The sequence below is a fragment of the Miniopterus natalensis genome, chromosome 3 (genome assembly GCF_054644295.1).
Source record: "Miniopterus natalensis isolate mMinNat1 chromosome 3, mMinNat1.hap1, whole genome shotgun sequence".
Taxonomy (NCBI): Eukaryota; Metazoa; Chordata; class Mammalia; order Chiroptera; family Miniopteridae; genus Miniopterus; species Miniopterus natalensis.
This window is the reverse complement of record NC_142083.1, coordinates 3,902,689-3,921,565: the sequence shown is the minus strand read 5'-3', so window position 1 is coordinate 3,921,565 and position 18,877 is coordinate 3,902,689. Positions and strand designations below refer to the sequence as shown.

The 18,877-nt window shown below is 47.4% G+C and overlaps 1 protein-coding gene across 1 annotated transcript in view; it reads left to right on the top strand.

The window, feature by feature from the left end:
• PARP8 (poly(ADP-ribose) polymerase family member 8) overlaps nucleotides 1-18,877 on the top strand; it is a 127,363-nt gene that overhangs the window by 52,906 nt on the left and 55,580 nt on the right. The gene's annotated exons all lie outside the window — the stretch shown is intronic.

The following is an 18,877-nucleotide window of genomic DNA, read 5'->3' as shown; positions in this document are numbered from 1 at the left end:
CGTGGGGACGCGTCACTGAATCCGTCTCTCCCTTCCCACCCTGAGCGTGAGCGTCACTGCCCTCGGGCCGAGGACCCGTCATATTTGTCAAGTCGCTCGGGTGCTGTCGTTCTGCAGTGTTTGCGGCCGGGTGAGCCCTGGGTTGCTCCTGCCTGCCCGCTGCGGGGATGGGCTCAGGCGGGGCGTGCCTGGGAAGGGCCCTGGCGCGGCGGCTGGCCCAGCGTCCGTTACTTCTCGTCATTTTCCTCCGTGGAAGTAAGTCAAGGCTTAATTTTCCTTTGAGTTCTAGGGAACGCTTCTAAGCCGCTATCTTGTTTCCCCTGTGAAACGACAGGGTCCAGTGAAGAGGCCTCTCTGCCGTTTGCAGCTTGCGGCATCAGAGTGCGTGTGGGTGACCGGCGACGCCACAGGCGACCTAGGATGAGCGTCCTGCGTTACCGTGAACCGACTCAGCGGAAGTGATAGAAATGAGTTTCCATCCTGACGTGTTGAGTCCTGGGGAAGCTGGTCATTCCAGTATTTGGATCCGCCTTTTAGAGCTGACATCGTTTCTCTAGCGTCCAGGGCGGTTTAGTGGAGTTAGTTCCACTCACCTTCGCTGTTGGTCGGACTCTTTCTATGTTGCGCCTTTGTTTCCACAGGAGCCACACTTTCAAAATTCAGGCCCTACAACTGCCTCGGTTCTTAACTGCACAGACTAGTTTTCTCTTCTTTTCGGGGATACCCATGTGAGGCTTGCAGATCGCCCCCTCTCAGAATCTTGCTGTACCTGTTCCAAGAATGCCTGACACAGACATGCCTCCGGAAGAGAGAGTAAAGCGATATTTTAATAGTTGAGCTACTTTCACATAAAGGAACTTTAATATTTTTGAGCTGATAGTTTTTCCAACAAAGTTTAAAATGCAAACTATATAAGGTATGATTTTTATCTCATTCAAAGTGAAACTTCTTGTGAAACATTTTAAGAGTTTTCCCAAATCCTTTCATGTTGGAGATACGAAAAATATTTAATAATGTGATGAGCCAAGGCAAAGATCTTCATCGGTGTAGAAAAAGGTAACCAGTGGCTCATTTTTATTCAGAGTCACCGAATATTAAAACACTTTTTCTCACCAGTGCCCTAAGATATGTGGCGGTTTTGTGGCCCAGTCTGCGGCCCACGTCTAAATGTGCAGTCATCAAAAATTGCTCCCCTTCCAAAGTGAAAGTCCCATTCGTTTAAGAAATAAAATCAGATTCTTGCTTTCATTGCTTTGGCAACTGGGCCTAAGTAAAAACAGTTTTCAACAGTCACCTAGTTATGATAGAAACCTTCCTTTGTTAACTGTTAATCGATTTGCAAAACTGATGCGGATAGAATTAGACACACCTCCATTCACATACAGTTTTGCTTAGGAAACAGTCTACAGTATGTTTTTCTTCACATTTGGCTGTTAAATACATTTTGTGATTGGTTTATTGATTGATTTCTGAGTTGGATCAAGAACTAGAGTTCTGCTCCATATAAATGTTAATAATTGTGCTGCACAAATTCAATTAAATAATTGTCAAAATGATACAATTTAATGAAAGGCATCTGCACCAAATGAGACATAAGATCTGGACCAAGTGCTGTGTAGGCCTCTCTGGGCCTTAATTTCCTTACCTATAGAATGAGAGGCCCAGAAGGATGGCCCATTTTTGTGACTGTCATTCTCTGAGTGTTATGGGAGTGAATTTATTTCTCTTTGCAGCTCAGAAAGCTAACTCTCTCTGAATGATTTCTTTCACTTAGGCGTGAGCATCTCATCTCCCATCTTACTCTTCCAGATGAGTTGTCTCAAATGTTTTTCCTTCCTTTGCTTACTGATAAATTTGGACTCCTGGACACTGATGACAGCTTCGGCATCCTTCTTGTCACCTTGCAACTTTCAACAGGAAGATACTCACTGCTTTTAAGTGGGGGGGGCGGGGAAGTATGCATTAGGACTATGAGGCCTGGCCTTGAAACATTTCCTACCTTTTATTAAAGGTCCCTTACCCGAACAGAATTTATTATTTTATTTTTTAATTAACCAGAGTTTATTTCAGAATGTGCCATGGGAAAAGGAAAGAGCTGGATGCATTTGAGCATGCAGGTGTAGACAAATATTCTAAATGCTTTCTTAAAGTGAACTCGTACGGAAATGTATTAACTAAGTTATTAAGAAGTGTTGTTGCTTGTCTGCTACCAATTAGGGCAAACACCTGGGTGTATTTCCCCTTTTAAAATTAAAATAGATTTTTTAAAACCATAAAAGGTAGAGTCATCAGTACAGATGGTAGAATAACTTTAAATGGGTTTTGTTTGGTCTTAGTTTGGTCAGTTTCTTTTTCTTGATTCGTCTGTGCAGTTTTATAAATGTCAGACCTGTTTTTATTTCTTGAAAGAAGCTGATGTGACAGACTTGAATCTCTGTGCTGTGATCATTCCTCAGTCCTGTAGCTGATGAAATACGGATTCGGTGCCAGAAATCACGGAGATGTTTCGTTGTATGTTAAGTGCCTCCCTTTGGAAACAACTGTATTTTGAGAATATGAAGTTCTTTTGTGAATGGTGATCACAGGTGAAGTACAGCAGACGAAATAAGGAGACAGGGGTGATGCCACCTGTGAGGGCAGGTACCTGGGGCGGCGGGCGGGGGGCTTACTCTGTTGACTGTTTGGAAACATTCCGAGGAAGGAAGATCAGATCTTGTCACAAAGTCACCGGAAGTTTCTTGCCTTAGCAGGCTCAGTGCGCAGAATCAGGGGAGGCCAGGGACTTGAAAGGGCCAGAAAGCCAGGCTCCGCGAGGGGCTCCACCTGGAGCTCAAATCCCCATAAACGTAGCTTCTCGTTCAGTAGCATGAGGGGTGCTTTGGGCGATCACTGAATTCTTTTTTTCACTCTTAGCATTGTGGACAGGATCATATTTATTATATACATTATTTTTTCTCCATTTCCAAAGCCTTTATTCTTCAGCCTTTCGAAAGTGAAATCAAAACAAGTCTCTCCTTTTTTTTTTTTTTTAATATGTCTATTGATTTCAGAGAGAGGAAGGGAGAGGGGGAAAGAGACAGAAATATCAGTGGTGAGAGAGTCACTTATTGGCCTCATCCTGCACACCCCCGACTGGGGATGGAGCCCACAACCCGGGCATGTGCCCTGACCGGAAATCGAACCCTGATCCCCCGGATCGTAGGTGGATGCTCAACCGCTGAGCCACGCCCGGCCGGGCAAGTCTCTCCATTTTGAATTTCTGTTTTCAATTGATTTCTTTTCTGTCCAAATGAATGAGCATGTTCCTCTGTTGCACTTGAGTCAGATGAAAATGGAAAACAGGAAATTCATCGCCTTGTGCATTTGCTTGTGCCGGTCTGGCTCGTGGACCCCTGGCCCGTCTGGTGGGGTTCTTAAGGGTTATTTATAGTTTTGCTGAACCCTGAATAAAGGCTCTGTAGACAGTTTATTGTTCTTTCCATTTGGCAGATAGAGTATAGTCATCCTAATCATACTATAATGGGAAATGTTCATTATCCCCTTCAGATATTTTAATTATTTCTTTGGATACAGTCATTGGGAAAGCGTGAAGTATAGGACTCAGGCTTAGGTATTTATGCAGATTTCTTATTATAATCAGTTATGTATTTGCTTAATTACAGAAGATGGCCCCATGAGCCATACTTTCAGGTATTAAAAGTTGAAATATATAGATTGTATGCAATTCATTATCCAGAATTTCTGAATCTAAAAAGCTCTGAAAATGCAAACAAAATTATTTTATAAATTTGGCCCATATTTATTGGTGAACTGATCTGAGCTGACATAAGATTATTTATAGCAGTAACGTTATTCATGTATCTCTCTGCAAATATAGTATTGCTTTTTAGGGTAAGATGTGAAATGTGCACTCTGGTACATCCCTAAAATATGAAAACTCTGAATTTCAAAACATTCAGCCACTGGAGGTTCAGATAAGCGATTACAATCTTTATCATCATTAATTTTCCCAAAAGATTAGCACATAAACATAAGAATATTGTTTTTTTTCCTTATTGTTGTTCTCAGTGGAAATGCGGTGCAATAAATAGACAGTAATGTAGTGTTTGCTCCTAAGAAAAGTTGGAATTAGAATCTGGAAAAATAAACTATGTACATCAGGAGAGGGGATCATAACAGACCCGAAACATGAGAGTACTTATGCCTAGAAATGAATGAGCGGTGCCTTGAAACTTCAGAGCTGGTCTTTCTGTCAGCTATAAATGCAAATGGTGCTTGGTACAGATTTGTTAAACATGGTTAAAAGAAATTCTGAATAGGCATAGTGGATGTGCAGAATGATATTTGCATAAAAGCTAATGAATGGACTGGTTTGGAAGCATTTTGTTGAGTAATTTGGCTTTGAAAGCAAAGCAGTAAAAATTGTTTTTTTAATGACAAACGCAAATGATACACAATAATTTTGACTCAGCAAGATCGTATCTTTTTTATAACTACTACAGGAATGAGACTGAATAATTTTCACGTAACAGTGCTTTTTATTTTTGATCTGTGGTCATAGATGGCTGAATCAAAATGGATTAAACATTGTTTCTGGCATAACAGATGGTGTCTGTTGGACTTTCGGGTCCAGTAGACTTTTTTTTAAGTTGATTTTGAGAGAGAGAGAGGAAGGGAGGGAGGGAGAGGAAGAGAGGGAGGGAGGGAAAGGGAGAGAGAAACATTGATTTGTTGTTCCACTTATTTGTTCATTCCTTGGTAGACTCTTGTATGTGCCCTGACCTTGGGGCATCAGGATGATGCTCGAACTGAGCTGCCCAGCCAGGGCCTCCAATTGACTTTTTAAAAATAACCGAAAATTCAAATCGCTAATACTAATAACCTTTGAAAAATATTTTCTTTTGCTTAAAAGAACTTTTATTTAAAAATTCTCGAAAGTTTTTTTTAAAGCTTTTTAATCATTTTCTGATTGACTTTCACTTAATATTCTTATTTTATAATAAGTAAGTTTTTGAAAGATTTTATTAAGCTGCAATAATAACAGTATTTATGTTCAGATTTCTTTTAAACAATATCCAGAGACAGAAATAGTGGTGGTTAAATAATGTAGAAAATGGCTCATTAATGATTGACTCTCAACCACACAGTTTGTTGTACCTAAATGGGGGCATTTTGTCAACATCTCCGGTAAAAGCTGATGTCTTCAGTTACCCTTTTCAGTCTCTTCTTGTTGTGTGAGGTTAATGTTAATATTAAATGATTGCTTGTTTTCCTACCGAGTCAGAGTCCCTAGAGCCTTCTGCGGATCTGGGCCTCACACTTGTTCTTCTTTTCCTTAAACCCGTAGCAGTCATCAGCTTCTGGAGTGTTCCCAAGTATGACACACTGACCTCCACAAGGCCTTGTCCCACGTGGAACATCTCCTTACTTTCCTCGCACTCTGCACCGTAACTGACGACTTACGCGAATGAGGAAGATGAACTTAACTGGCATACTTTGTTACGAAAAATAATTTTAAGAACATTCAGAAAATCTGGAGGGAGCCTGCGATAACATGATATCAAATATAAAAATATAGCCGTGGTTAGAGCATCGTCCCAGGACGCCAAGGTTGGTTCGATCCCCCACCGTGGCGCATATGAGAAGCAATCCGTGATGCATAAATAAGTGGGACGACAAATGGTCGTTTCTCTCCCCCCCTTCCCTCTATCTCCCTTAAAATCAACCAATCAATAAAAATAGAGATAACATTGAACTTTATCTCCCCTTTTTATGGAGATTTCATGTAAGATCCCATATGGATACTTAGGGTTTTCAGTGGGTATGTGTGAAATTCATAGTCATCTCTGAAGGATCTCTTGCGGGTGGAGATGGGGGTTGGGGAATCTCATGGAGGAAATTTCATCATTTTCCTCCTCACTGGCTCCTTTAAAAAAGGGAAGCAGGGGGGAGAGAAGAAAAGGCCTTTTTATGGGCAGAGCACCCAGTTCCTCGTTTGCTCTGGGCTGTCACCGGGTGAGGAGACTGATGATAACCACACACGACCAAGTCCTAGGTGTCACCCGGCAGCCTGTCAGTGAACTGCTTGCTGAAAATCACATAATCACTTTAAACAAGTCAATTTGTCAGTAATGTATTTACTATTACGTAAAATTGATTTTCTTTCTTATTTCATGCCTTCAGAACTGTTTAATTCCCAGCTGAGCTGCGGACGTCCCAGGGTTGCTAGTTCACATTTTCTCTCTGGCGTCGACCGAACAAAGACGGTTCCCCTGCCCTCCCCCGGCCACCCCGCCTGCTGGCCTCCATGTTCTGTCCCCTGAGAAGTTTCTCCACTGGCTTATTTGGAGCTCAGAGGTGTATCTATTTTTAGAAACAGAGAAGCGCCTTCCCAGGGATGCTGGAGTTTTTCCATTTTCTTCAGTGAATTCATGGTGCCAAAGTCAAGGTGCAACACGCAGCTTTGTTCTTTAAGGGGCACGGCCCAGAAAGGGGGGCGAGACAGTGGGGAGTTTATGTCCCCCTTAAATCCAGACCACAGCGGGGTTATGCACGCAGAACCACGTCCGGCAGACCTGCATTCTGGGCCTCAGTGTCACTGATGCCACTAGAATGCATTGCTGTAATAAAAATTCATCCTGAACAAAGGGTTTGGAGAGCCGGGAAGAATTTTTACAAGCCGGGCTGGTGGCTGCTGCTCTCCCGGGCCCGTGTAGTAATAGGATTCCGGCGCATTTGTTTGTCTCCCAGGGAGCCCTCTGCACAGAATATTTTGTAACTCGTTTAAACACACCCGCAGGGCCTGCAAATATTGAAATTTCAGGAACGTCACATGTCCTTTGCTGTTTGTTCAGATTTTATCATCGGTGTTGCAAATATCATGTGTAAGATTTTCATGATTTTGAGCATGTTGAATAATAGATGAAGATACTTGAACCCTCAGCATGTGATGTGTAAGCTCGGACCATGTGACTCCTTTGTTCTCCTTTCACGACATTGTACATAAAATTCCGTTACAGTGGCTCTTTTCACGCAGACTCATATCGGGCAGATTCTATCCCTTGAAGTATTACACATGGAAAAGCGTGTTCCGAGTGAAAGGCAGATGTTATATCTTCTGAAACCCGACGTATAAACAGCTCACTGGGTTAGGTTGTTTATCTTTGTAGGACGTGAAACATTTCTCACTCTACCGCATGGTGAGCCATTCGCCGTACCGGACGAGGGAGCTGTGCATGTGCTCTGGGCCCCTCTTAGGAGACAATACACATGTGTCTGGAGCACCTAGGCCGCCCCTGTGACTAAGCTACACGGGGAAATTAGATGTAGTGGGAGAAGGAAGCATCGACCTGATACCCAAATTATAACCGAAAAGTTTCCAGAAGGGTTCGTATAGGACCCGTGAAAGGGCTTAGTAAGGGGACTTCATCTCGCCTGGGTCCCGCTGGACAGGCTATGGCCGAAGCTGAGAGGGAGGCCTTGGGAACGTCGGAACGTGAAGGAATTCCCGAAGGGGGCGTGGGACCTAGCAGGAGATCCAGAGGAGCGTCCTGTTCTGTTAATGAATGTACTCTTACTTGATTCGTGGAATAGAGCTTTAAAATTAATTCTACTAGCTTTCCCCCATGTACTTCATTACTGTTAATGAAGTTTATTCCAGTAAAAAAAAAATAAGAGCAGATATCATTAGCAATAACAACAATCGATCCAAGGAACCTTCACCCCAAAAAGCATATCCTGATACCCTCCTCCCCCAAAACAGAGCCCTATACAGCTATAAATCCATATTTTAATAAATACATATAAATTCAGATTTTTAACAGAAACAGGGCCCTAGCATCTTTAGGTCATGGGGCTTAGCATCTGTCTTTTAGTAGCTGTGGGATGTTTGTGATCGATACACTATTATTTATTAAACAACCCCTCTTTGTGAGCCTTTTAATTACCTCTAACTTTTCAGCAAACCAAAAGTATTTCCAGCAAAGTCTACTGTATTTGTAAAGTTGACTTAATCAGATTAGGGCCTAAATTAATCTGAAATTAAGAGGCATTTTTCTGTTCCAGAGCTGCCATGCTTATGTTTGCATATGAAAGACTCTTCAAATGACAGCTGGAGGTACGGCCACTTACTGAGATAAATATTCTTCATTCGAAAAAAAATCCGCTGTAACTCCACGGACAGGAATGATTTACGTTATGATCCGTTCTTCACAGCGTTAGCGTGTAACCCTAAAGAGTAGGAAAGTAGCTGAGACAAGGAGAAACCCCTTTCGAATGGATAATCACCGCAGGCCCCAGTGTTCCTGTGGAAAGGACCCAGATCTCTCTAGCCCATTTTCAAGTTTTTGGCAGTTTTCCCTCATGGTCTTCCTCCTGTGATCAAAAGTAATTCCAGAAGGTAATTTTCACCAGAAAAAGCTGCCACTAGGCTGTTCAATGGCCATAGACACCTCCTTGAGTTTGCACATCTAGAGCCATGAGTATTGAGGTGATGGCATTTAACTTCTCTCCAGAAATTTTCATAAGAAATCTTGAATTGGACTTTTAAAAGCCTTTGTTTGCTTCTCTGAGGCTAGGAAAAAAACAAGAAACTGTCTCCAACAGAGTTCACTTCACCTTCAGGACCTGTGGAATGGGGGGAATCCCTGTCTGGTTGAGGCTCCCAGCATTCGCTAAGGGTCCTGCCCTTCCAGAGAGTGACCCTCGGTACCTGGGAATCTGTCTGCCAGGCGCTAGGCTAGTTTCCTGGAGAGGGATTCGTAGGCCCTGGTTCCATCTGTAAAGTCAGCCCTTGCCCCTCAGTAGTTGCTTGTCATTTCCGATCAAGTAGAAATCGTTTTCAAATATGGTATCTGGGACATAGCTTTGGTTACACAGTTGTTGTGTCCGATAATAGCCTGGTAAGAAAGAAGGGAGGCAGTTCTTACGGAACCAGTGAAAACAACGATACGGCCGTGAAAAGGACGGACGTGTTAGAAGTCTCAGGATTCCGTGGGGATGAGTGAGATGCTCGTTTAAAATGGTTCATTTCAGCTTATAAAAGCAGTGTCTGCAGAATTGAAAATGTAGCTGAAAAAGAAAGGAAAAGACGGGAGCCTTCCTCTTACAGCTGTTAGAAGACAGAATTTAAACCAGCAACAGCAGCTGCACAAATCGCTGTGCTTGCCTGTGCCCCGCCGGTTAGCTGAGCCTTAGCCGATCCCCGTTGCCTTGGCTCTGAGGTCGGCAGCCGGCCCGACGCTTTCTGCCTCCGCGGGAAACCCGTGGGTTAGTGGGTTAGTGGCGGGGTTGGGCTATTCAGGGCTGGTGCTGGGACTAACTGCCTTTGTTACACCGCCGCCTCTGGCTGCCTGGGCGGATTTGTTACCTGGAGGCTCTTTTAGTTACAGGTTCACTGCCTTAAGAATGAGTTGCATTTGCTAATTGAGTATCTAGGAATCGATTATCTTTGTGGTCAAAATATGTCAGATTTAAGTACAGCACCTTCGTTTTCAAACAATTACACCTTTCAGGAGTCTTGTGAGAATGCACCGTTTTTCTGCACCCCAGTGAAGGGGGAAAGCCAGCCCATCTCAGCGAGCGCTCGGAAAGGCTGCTGCGGTCTGAGAGCACCCCGCCCTGCGCCCCGCGCCCCGCGCCCCTCCCAGGAGGCCGTCACAGCCCAGAGAGAAACGGGAAGAGCAGCCCGCAGGGTGACAGCTTCCAGATCCCGTTCTGTGTCCCTGTGGCACTGAAACAAAATAATAAGTGAAATGCCCACGAAGGACTTTAAGACCATTGCACCACAAGGAAAGAAAGAGTCACATCTTAACGAAAACGACCTTATATTCGGCGCAGGAAAATTATCAGACCTGTGCGCTTGTGACTTTTGTTGTGTAATATCCAGTTTATCATCATTGATTTTTAGGTCATAAGTTCTGTTAAATTTATGACTATTACTTACAAACCTAAATAAGTCACTAGTATCTTCTCTGCTTTAAAATAAGTAGGCAAAAATCATGAGATTAAGTTAAGGCTGGATATCTATAAGCTTTTTAATTTAAGTAGCTTGTGAATGTTTCCATTCACGCACCTCAAGCAGTTTAATAGGTCTGTGTACAAATTAGGAAGATTTTGGTTGTAAGAAACAGAAGCATTTCACGCTGGCTTAAATAATAAAAGGAAGGTTATTTGTTCCTGCAAGGAAAAGCTCACCGACAGTGAGCCTTGGGTTCGGTTTCATCTGCCTCCATCTGAAGTTCTCTAAGCTCTGCCTTTCTCTGTTTACCGTGGGGTTAGAAGGCTCCCGGAGGAACGGGCCCTCGGCCGCCACCTCACATCCAGGAGGAGGGAGTGTCTCTTCCCAAAACCGTGAAGGAAAAGCTCCAAGCTTTACTCTGCACAGGCCACCCTCAACCAACCCGAGGCCAGCAGGCCCCCAGGTGGGCTCCAGCTCCTCTTTCCTGCTGTGGGAAACAGGTCGCTCTTCTGATTGGCTTGTCCCGTTGCTCAGACCCCCTCTGCCGGGGAGAAGGGGTCCCCTGCAAACCCAAGGGCGCCCACCCGCAGCAGGGAGGGAAGGAGCTGACCCGCCCGGGAGGAGGCCCGCGGGTGTCCCCGGCAGAATTAGTTTCCGCTGCTTTCCATTCTTGAGTTTTGCAGGGAGGGGAGGGAGTTCAGAAATCATTTTCATTCATCATCTCCTGTCATTACGTAGCTCTTTCTCCCATATAGCACCCCCTGCAGTCCTCTTGACAGTGCTGGGGCTTAGCTGTTATCTCACTGAACAAATAAATAGGAGGTGAGCCAGTTTAACTCTGCCAGGGCCACACGGCTTCTATAGGTGTAGAACTCTAACGCCCGTTGCTCTTAAATATATTCCCCGGGCTCCGAACCAAATCCTATTTGCTAAGAAATTTTGTGACGAAAGATCAGTCGGAGTTGGAAGGTAAAAGGATTTGTACATTTCTCGTAAACATTCTTCCAGAAATAATCCCCGTGTTCCTACTGTGTGCCGGTCATACGGGAGCTGCCGGGATACCGTGGTGAAGAAAGCAGACGCCTTCTGTCTTACGGCAGACTTAGCGGGGAGGCAGATGTTAACGTCCTGCAAGTCGGTGTGTAATTGCAGACTGTGCCATTGCTCGCTCTGTAGTCCGCTGCGTCCAAGTCTGGGAAGGGCGACCAGCAGGTTTTTCCTGGGAGGTGGTATGTGTTTTGAGTCAACAGGCAGAAGGGAGTGGGTGGAAGGGGGGAGAATTCCAGGCCGAGGGAGCAGGGCATGAGTTAGAGCCGAGTGGGGACCTTTTTGTTTTTATTGGCAGAGAGAGAACGCAGGACAGTGTTGGGAGACAAGGACTGGACAGGTAGCCCAGTTGGATTCTGCAGGGTCTTCAGTGGTCTTAAGAATTATGCTTGATGGACACCTAAAATGTGTATAATGCTGTTAACCAGCGTTACTGCAGTACATTTAACTTGGGGGGGAAAAAAATGGTGCTTGATGTTTCCCAAGAAATTATTTTGGGAAGAACTGCTTTTATGTATCTTAAATATTTGAGAAAGTTGCAGAGGTGATATCTTAGTATCTAATGCAGTTATCTCTGAATATTTATAGCGTTTGCTTAAAACGTGTTTTCTTGCCCCCAACAGAACCTGCGTCGGTTGTAAATTATTCCATCGTATGTAGCGTTTCAGCCTTGGGATGGGATCCTGGGTAAACCACCGGCAGCCGCTGTGAACATTTCTGTCACCGTTTATAACCTGAGCTCAGAGGTAAAACAGGGACAGCGGAGGCATCTACATTTCAGTGAATGTTTATCAAAACAATGTTGAATTAGTTACAGTCGCAAAAGGTGCAGAGAAGAAAAGCCCCGGCAGTCAACTTTAGAGGAAGAACTCTGGGAATACTCTCTATGTGATGAGTTTGGTTTAGTGCTGGTGACTTGGCACGCCCGTCGCCTGCTCGCATGTTGTGGGAATCGCACGCGACCTCCCTTTACTTTTGGTTGCGACTAAACAAGAAAGAAGCAGAGCTTGCCTTATTTAAACACACTGCTGGCTCTTGCTTCCGCCTCAGGCAGAATATGGGAAATTTCGCTCAGACCGTGTGGCGCATTAATGCCATGAATCAGGCGCGCACCTAGGCTTCGAATCCAGGCGCCTGGGTCCTGCCAGCTCCCCCGCGCCGAGAGCGCGCCTGACCGCCCAGGCACGCGGCCTGGAGTGCGGCCTTGAAGCACAGAAGCTGCCGGCTTGGCCTCGTCCGGGAAAATCAAACGCACGCACACCATTCCTTCCGGTCCTGCTACCTCACCTGCTGAAGGGTCACTCAGAGACGATGGAAATAAGCTTTGAAGATGGGAGCGTGTGTGTTACCGAGAAATGAAGCGTTTAACCGGGCTAGTGTCGCCCCCCCTTTTACCTTCGGGATGGGTGGGATGAGTTGTCCTTTATCAGCAGTTCATCTTGTTGGTGGGAAAGATGTTTCCCTCGTGGAAGGAGAACTTGGTGGTCCTGTCTCCGTGCTGAGGCAGGGGACACCCGGGCACAGTTGACGTCGGAGACCTTGGATAAAGCACGGGTGTTGCTCGCGTGGCGTAGATGGTGTTGCCACAAATTCCGATCAGACGTTTCCCACACCCCTGCTCTCTTCCATCTAGGAGAACTGATGTTCCTTCTTTTATTCTTCCCAGGCAGGAGTAGGTTAAATAAAGGCTTCCACGTGTACAGCTCTCCTGACAGGTCAGCCAGGACACTGCTGGTCAGGTTGAAATGCTAATGTTTCTACCCCTTTGTACTGAAAATGACTGGCGCTTCCTTCCACCCCAGCCCTCCAGCATCTCAGAGATCTTCCCCTACATTGTGTCATTGAATTTTATCTCGTTCTATCAAGATTGGTAATAATGCAAGTATCACCCTCATTGCGTAGATTTGGAAATAAAAATACAGAGAATACCTGTGACCTGGGCCTTCGGAGCCCATTCTCTCTGCACATCACAAAAAGCCCGGGAGGGGAATGTGAGGTGGGTGTTGTGCTCTGATGGGTGAGCTCTTGGTGTCCGAGTTTGCTGATTCTTATCACATATTTAGACAGTCAGTCGCCCAAGTAGTAGGTGTTCTGTCAAGGACTGTCCTGGTATATCCTCGGGTAATTTCGGGGAAAGATAGGATTTGCTCATTTGTTCAGAAATCGTTTTGAGTGGTGGGTGTCGGATCCCTGGGAGTTTGAGGACGGAAGTGTTTGGTCTGAACCTTGAGTAACCTAGAGGACAGTTAATGTCAAGGTGAGTGGGACAGAGGGGAGGGGACGCCCAAGTCTGCCTGGGTTGTCAGAGACGTTTCCGAGGCTGTTGTCCCTGAGATTGAGTCCTGAGGGGAGAGGGAATGTATCCAGGAAACCACGTCTCTGGGTAGGAGTCGTCATAACAGCAGCGATGTTATCAGTGAGGCAGCTGATGTTTATTGGATGTTTTGATGTTTTTTCTTCTAAGTGCTTTACACATATTAACTTGTTCATTCCTCCCATTAGACCTAAGGGATAGGTGCTTACAGAGGAGGGAACTGAGGCAGAGAGTGGTTTGTTATCTGGCCAGATTTCAAATCCAGACCGTCTCCACCTCCTTTGTGTGAAAAAATGACCTGTCTCGGGAATGGCAGCACTTGAAATGGTTGGATGTTAGGTCTTGCGGGTACTGGTCAGGGTTTGGGCTTGTCCGGTAGTTAGGGGTCAGCTCATGAAGGGCCTCAGAGGACACGCCGGGGAGTTAGAATTACGTTCTGCACAGTCAGTATCTGTGTGTTTTGGAAACAAGGTCCAGGGCCTACCTTCATCCGAATCACCCGAAGTGCTTTTTAGAAATGCTCACTCCCAGGCCCCACTTCACATCCACTAAAGCAGATCCCCTGGCCCCCGAGGTGGCCAGGGCTTGGGCCCCGAGGTGGCCAGGGCTTGGGCCCTGAGGTAGTCAGGGCTTGGGCCCCGAGGTGGTCAGATGTGAAGAGATCTGCTGCCATTACTGGCTCTGAATTTCTGGGTGTTCTGTTTGCTGAGTTGAACATTAATGTAAAGAGGCCCTGAGTTCTGCTTTCTATGTATTGGGTTAAATTTGCTTGTAGAAGATCCTACTGAAACTGTGAAAAGAAAAAAAAAGAAGCCGCCTACTTGGATCAGAGGTAGGGAATTTTTGAGGTTTCTGCTTATTTATGGTCAGTAGGAGACGCGTGGATGTAGTTGTGGTTACTTGTGTGGAAAAGTGGAGCAGTCAGCAGGGCTGAAGGCATTGAAATATGGAAACAAGATGTGAAATACCAAAGCCAAGAGGTTAAAACGAGTACCTTTGAAAGCAAGACGAGACCTGAGGGAGGGGGAGTTCAGGAGCCAGGGAAGGAGGGTTTCCCAAAGTCTGCATTTTTAGTATATATATATATTTTTTTATTGATTTCAGAGAGAGGAAGGGAGAGGGAGGGAGAGAGAGACACATGGAAACATCAGTGATGAGAGAGTCACTGGTTGGCTGACCATGCAGAGGGAAAGCAGGGCCTCGAGGGAGCCAGATGGTTGGAATAGGACCGAGGGCCAGAAGGCGGGAAAACTGCGTAGGCGCTGGGATGCGGGGGTCGAGGTTCAGGAGTGGAGCCGTTCCGCTCCAAGTCAAGGTCCAGGGGACAGCATGGGCTTGCTGAGCTCCGGGGACAGGGAGATGAGGCCGTTGTGCAGCCGATCGTTGTGCATGTGGACGTGGTGATGGGAGGGTTCCTGGTGGGGGGAGTGCCCTGGGCGTCCTCGCTCTGCCATAAAACACAGATACGTGGTAGCTAATAACAGTGAAGACGGTCTGCCCGGATATTTAGAAAACATTTGGAAGATAACTTGAAGGGACGATGAATGACCTGGGAAGCACCCAGCATCAAAATAGCAAATGTGAGCGTCCAGCCTTCCCAAACCCGCCCTCAGGCTCCCGGTGCAGGAGCTGGCGTTGGATGTGGGCGTCCGGACAGTCTCCTTGCCCCGTGGGGAGGCGGGTTGTGAGCGCTGGCATGAGTTTTGTTCCAGAAGGCCCACGTGGGTCTGGGAGCCAGATGGGGCACATCTGTCCCCCGGTCTGAGCTGTCGTCTTGCACATACAGAGCTGAGCCCTGTACCCACAGGCACTGTACCTGGGGCGAAGGACCGCGCTCGCCTTTAGCTACAACATTATTCTTAGTTTCTGCATTTTGCTTTTTCTCAAGTAAATTCTAGAAGTGATCTAAAGTGGCGGAGAAAAGATAGACAAGGATTTGGTTTGTCAGAGACAGCGACTTGGGTTTCAGAGAGTAAGGAAAGGGGTTGTGCACAAGAAAATCCTCGGTTCTACTTGCTCTGCAGGACCCTGGGCTCTGCGGGCAAAAGCATGGGCTCAGGATCCGGGAGGTCTGAGGTAGAGGTGGCAGGAAGCCACAGATTTGGGGGCCCCCTTATAAAATAGAGACACTGAGCCCGGCCGGGCGTGGCTCAGCGGTTGAGCGTTGACCTGGGATCCAGGCAGTCGGGGTTCGATTCCCGGTCAGGGCACATGCCTGGGTTGTGGGCTCCATCAATGACTCTCTCATCATTGATGTTTCTATCTCTCTCTCTCCCTCTCCTTTCTTCTCTCTGAAATCAACAAAGATATATTAAAAAAAAAAAAAAATACAGACACTGAATCATAGCTTCTGAAAGGTCTTCTAAACCTAACATGCTTTCATCTCAGGTCTGGGTTCCCGTCTCTGTGGTGCATTTGCTCTCAGCTCTTCTTAGAGGGCATTCTTAGATCTGTGAGCTTGGGCACTAGGTCGAAACTCCATCTTTTGTTAGTTCTTCATAGACAATCCAGGAATAGAATGGTAGTAGAGGGAGTGGTGAGTTCAGATACAAGAATGACCCCATGAATGGCTTAACTGTAACAGTAAACAGACATGTAGACAAAATACAAGCTTGGGTCGATATATTTTTTTAAAATATATCTTTATTGATTTCAGAGAGAGGAAGGGAGAGGGAGAGAGAGAGAGAGAGAAGCATCAGTGATGAGAGAGTCATTGATCGAGCCCACAACCCGGGCATGTGCCCTGACGGGGAATCGAACCCCAATCGCCTGGATCCTAGGTCGACGCTCAACCGCTGAGCCACGCCCGGCTGGGCGCTTGGGTCGATACTGAGTGTCTGAGGGCTCCTGCAGGATCCCCAGGCTCCTGGCAGTCGAGGGGTATCTCTGTTGGGACGAAGCTTTTGGAGGAATAAGGGGTGGAAGCAATCGTTTTATTTTTAAAAATGTATCTAGGTTACAGAAATACTTTCTAGATTCTCGTTTTAAACCCGGGATGTTAAGGACCTGGTGCCGTGTCGTGTGTAGAGCCTACACCAGACACACGTTGACTGACCTGTGCTGAGCGCCCAGCACCTCAGGACACTTGTAACCTCGCAGACTCTGGAATCCTGGGGACATTTTTTCCTGAATCAGAATTCCAGGCTCGCTCCAGGTTTTCCTTCCTTCTCCTGCCCATCGTTTCCTTTCACCCCTTCCCGGCATTTTTCCCCGCGTTTGTGTTTATGATCCACAGCTCCGCCACCCCTCCTCCCTCCCCCACGCCAGCCTGGTGGTTGCTCTGCTTCTGGCCCCACCCGCGAGGTCCTCCAGCTCCATCGTCCGTGTCTGCTGCTGCTGCAGAGTCGCCCCGGGAGCTGGGGAGCCGCAGAGCGAAGCCGATTCGGATTTCACAGCCCCTGTGATTTCCTTCCCTGTGACTTTCCTTCCCTGTGATTTCCCTTCCGTGTGGCGCAGACCTGCTGGATCATCTCGCTGGGCTCTTGCTCCTGTTTCATACTTGAAAAATGAGTGTGATCCTGAACAGAAGATGTCTCCTGATATCCTGAGGACAGTACAGCCATAAGTGAAATCCTCAGTGTGAGCTTCCGTCCCTGATGAATGTGACGTGCCTGTTGTGAACCTCAGCAAATCGAGTTCCCCGGAGAGCACTCATCCGTGGGAAGCTTCACTTCTGCAGATTCTCACTGCCCGTCCTGGGAGCCGCCTGACATCACCGGGCACCTGCTTCCCTGTCCCTGGCATCGTCCTGCAGCCTGGCACCTGTTAGGCCGTTAAACCTTCCCAGCAGGCCTGGGAGGCAGTCTGGACTCCCCCGTTTTACTGCAGGGATGGAGCCGAGCGTGCAGAAGTCGTTTTTCTGAGGCCGCCCGGCCAGCGAGGCTCAGAGCCGGGGTCTGACCCTGCTTCTGTGGCTCTCACCGCAGCAGGCTCCCTGACTGGAGAGCGGCGTGGGAGCGTGTGGAGGCCTCATCCGGGACTGAGACATTGGTTTGGGTGAAAAATGAAGCCAACTGCTGTTGGCCGAGGCAGTCGCTGTTGGGAAGTAATTCGTCTCAGTGCCGAGTGTGACCTGGCAGCCCCCCAGGCTCCCGTTGCACAGGGCACCGCGAGGGGCCGCCTTGGTCATCGCGGTTCCATTTCTGCTCAGCACAGTTCGCTGTACAGGGGAAGGGATCGCGGGAACATAGACTCACGTGGGGCCAGCGTGCGTGTTTCACCCAGCGTGTCTGAGGCACCCCTGACGTGTTTCCTCCTGCGATTCTTGGCATTGGATTCTGGGCCCCGATTCCCCACCCGGGGCTCCGGGCTCCAGGCTCCAGGCGGGGGGCTGGTATCTGCCCTTGGTTCCCGCCCTCCCCCCATTACAGACCTCCCCGCGGGCTGGTCTCCTTTTACTAGACGGCAGCTCCCTAATTTGATTGTTCTTTGGGGTATCCTAAATATTGCCAATCTCAGAATCTAAAAAAAAACACAAAAACCTGAATCTCCTTAAAACACTGTTATGCTTCATACTCTGTGATTCCATTTATGTAATCATCTTGAAATTACGAAATCACAGACGGCGGAGGATTGATTGGAGGCTGCCGGGGGCGAGGGGTGTTGCGAAGGGAGGCTGGCGTGGGAGCCCGCGGGAATCTTCGACCCAGCGGCGGGGTCGGGCACAGGCTGGGGGGTGACGTGACTAGCGCTGACCGGCTCTGCGCTCCTGCCGGCATCCTGCTCTTAATGCTGTGCCGCAGGCCCACTTTTCTCTTGACCGGGGGTTGGGTTTTCCCACTTGGCCGCGTGTCGAGTAATTTGGATCGTGTTGGGTTCACTTTGTAAATGGTACTGTGCACAGCCTGCGTTCTGCATGGTCCTTTGGAGAGAATCGATTTTGGGGGCTCCTAACAGGCCGTTCATTAGACCGAACTTGAACTGAGTTCCGCCGACGTCTCTGTGGCGGGGGGCAGCTCCGCTCGCGCGTTCAAAGGGCGAGCCTTGACCGGGAGCTGCGTGTCCTGCGCTCAGATGGTGCCGCGCTGAAAATGCAAGGGGACAGGGCCCTCCCCAAGGCGGCCTGCGGTCCAGCTGATGGGAGGAGAGGGAGCCCCACGTGCGGCAGGTTCCCATGGCCCGAGAGAAGCACACGGAGGCGGTGGGGTGACCGAGACGGGGCTGTTAAGATGCCTTTTGAGAAGCAGTTTTGCAACACGTCAGTCCCGCCGAGAACAGGGGGTCGTTCATTACGCAGTGTGACGGTAAAAGCTTGTCCGAGGGCTGGTTAGTTCTTTCAAAAAAGGGGCATGTTTCAAAAGCACAGCGGACTGTGGGGAAGAATATGGAAGGAAATGTTCAATTCCTGACTGCCGTGCTGAGCGGGGGGAGTACTTCATTTCTGGTAGGAAAGATGACTTGATAAGATCTGTGCAAAATAACAAACGATCATAAGCCAGGGAACGTCAGGCGTTGCTGAGATAAAAAGACCTATTTATATATACTAAAGAAAATAGCCCCGTTGGGAGAAAGATATTTCAAAGACCATCCTGGAAAATGTGTCTTCAAGACCTGGGAGT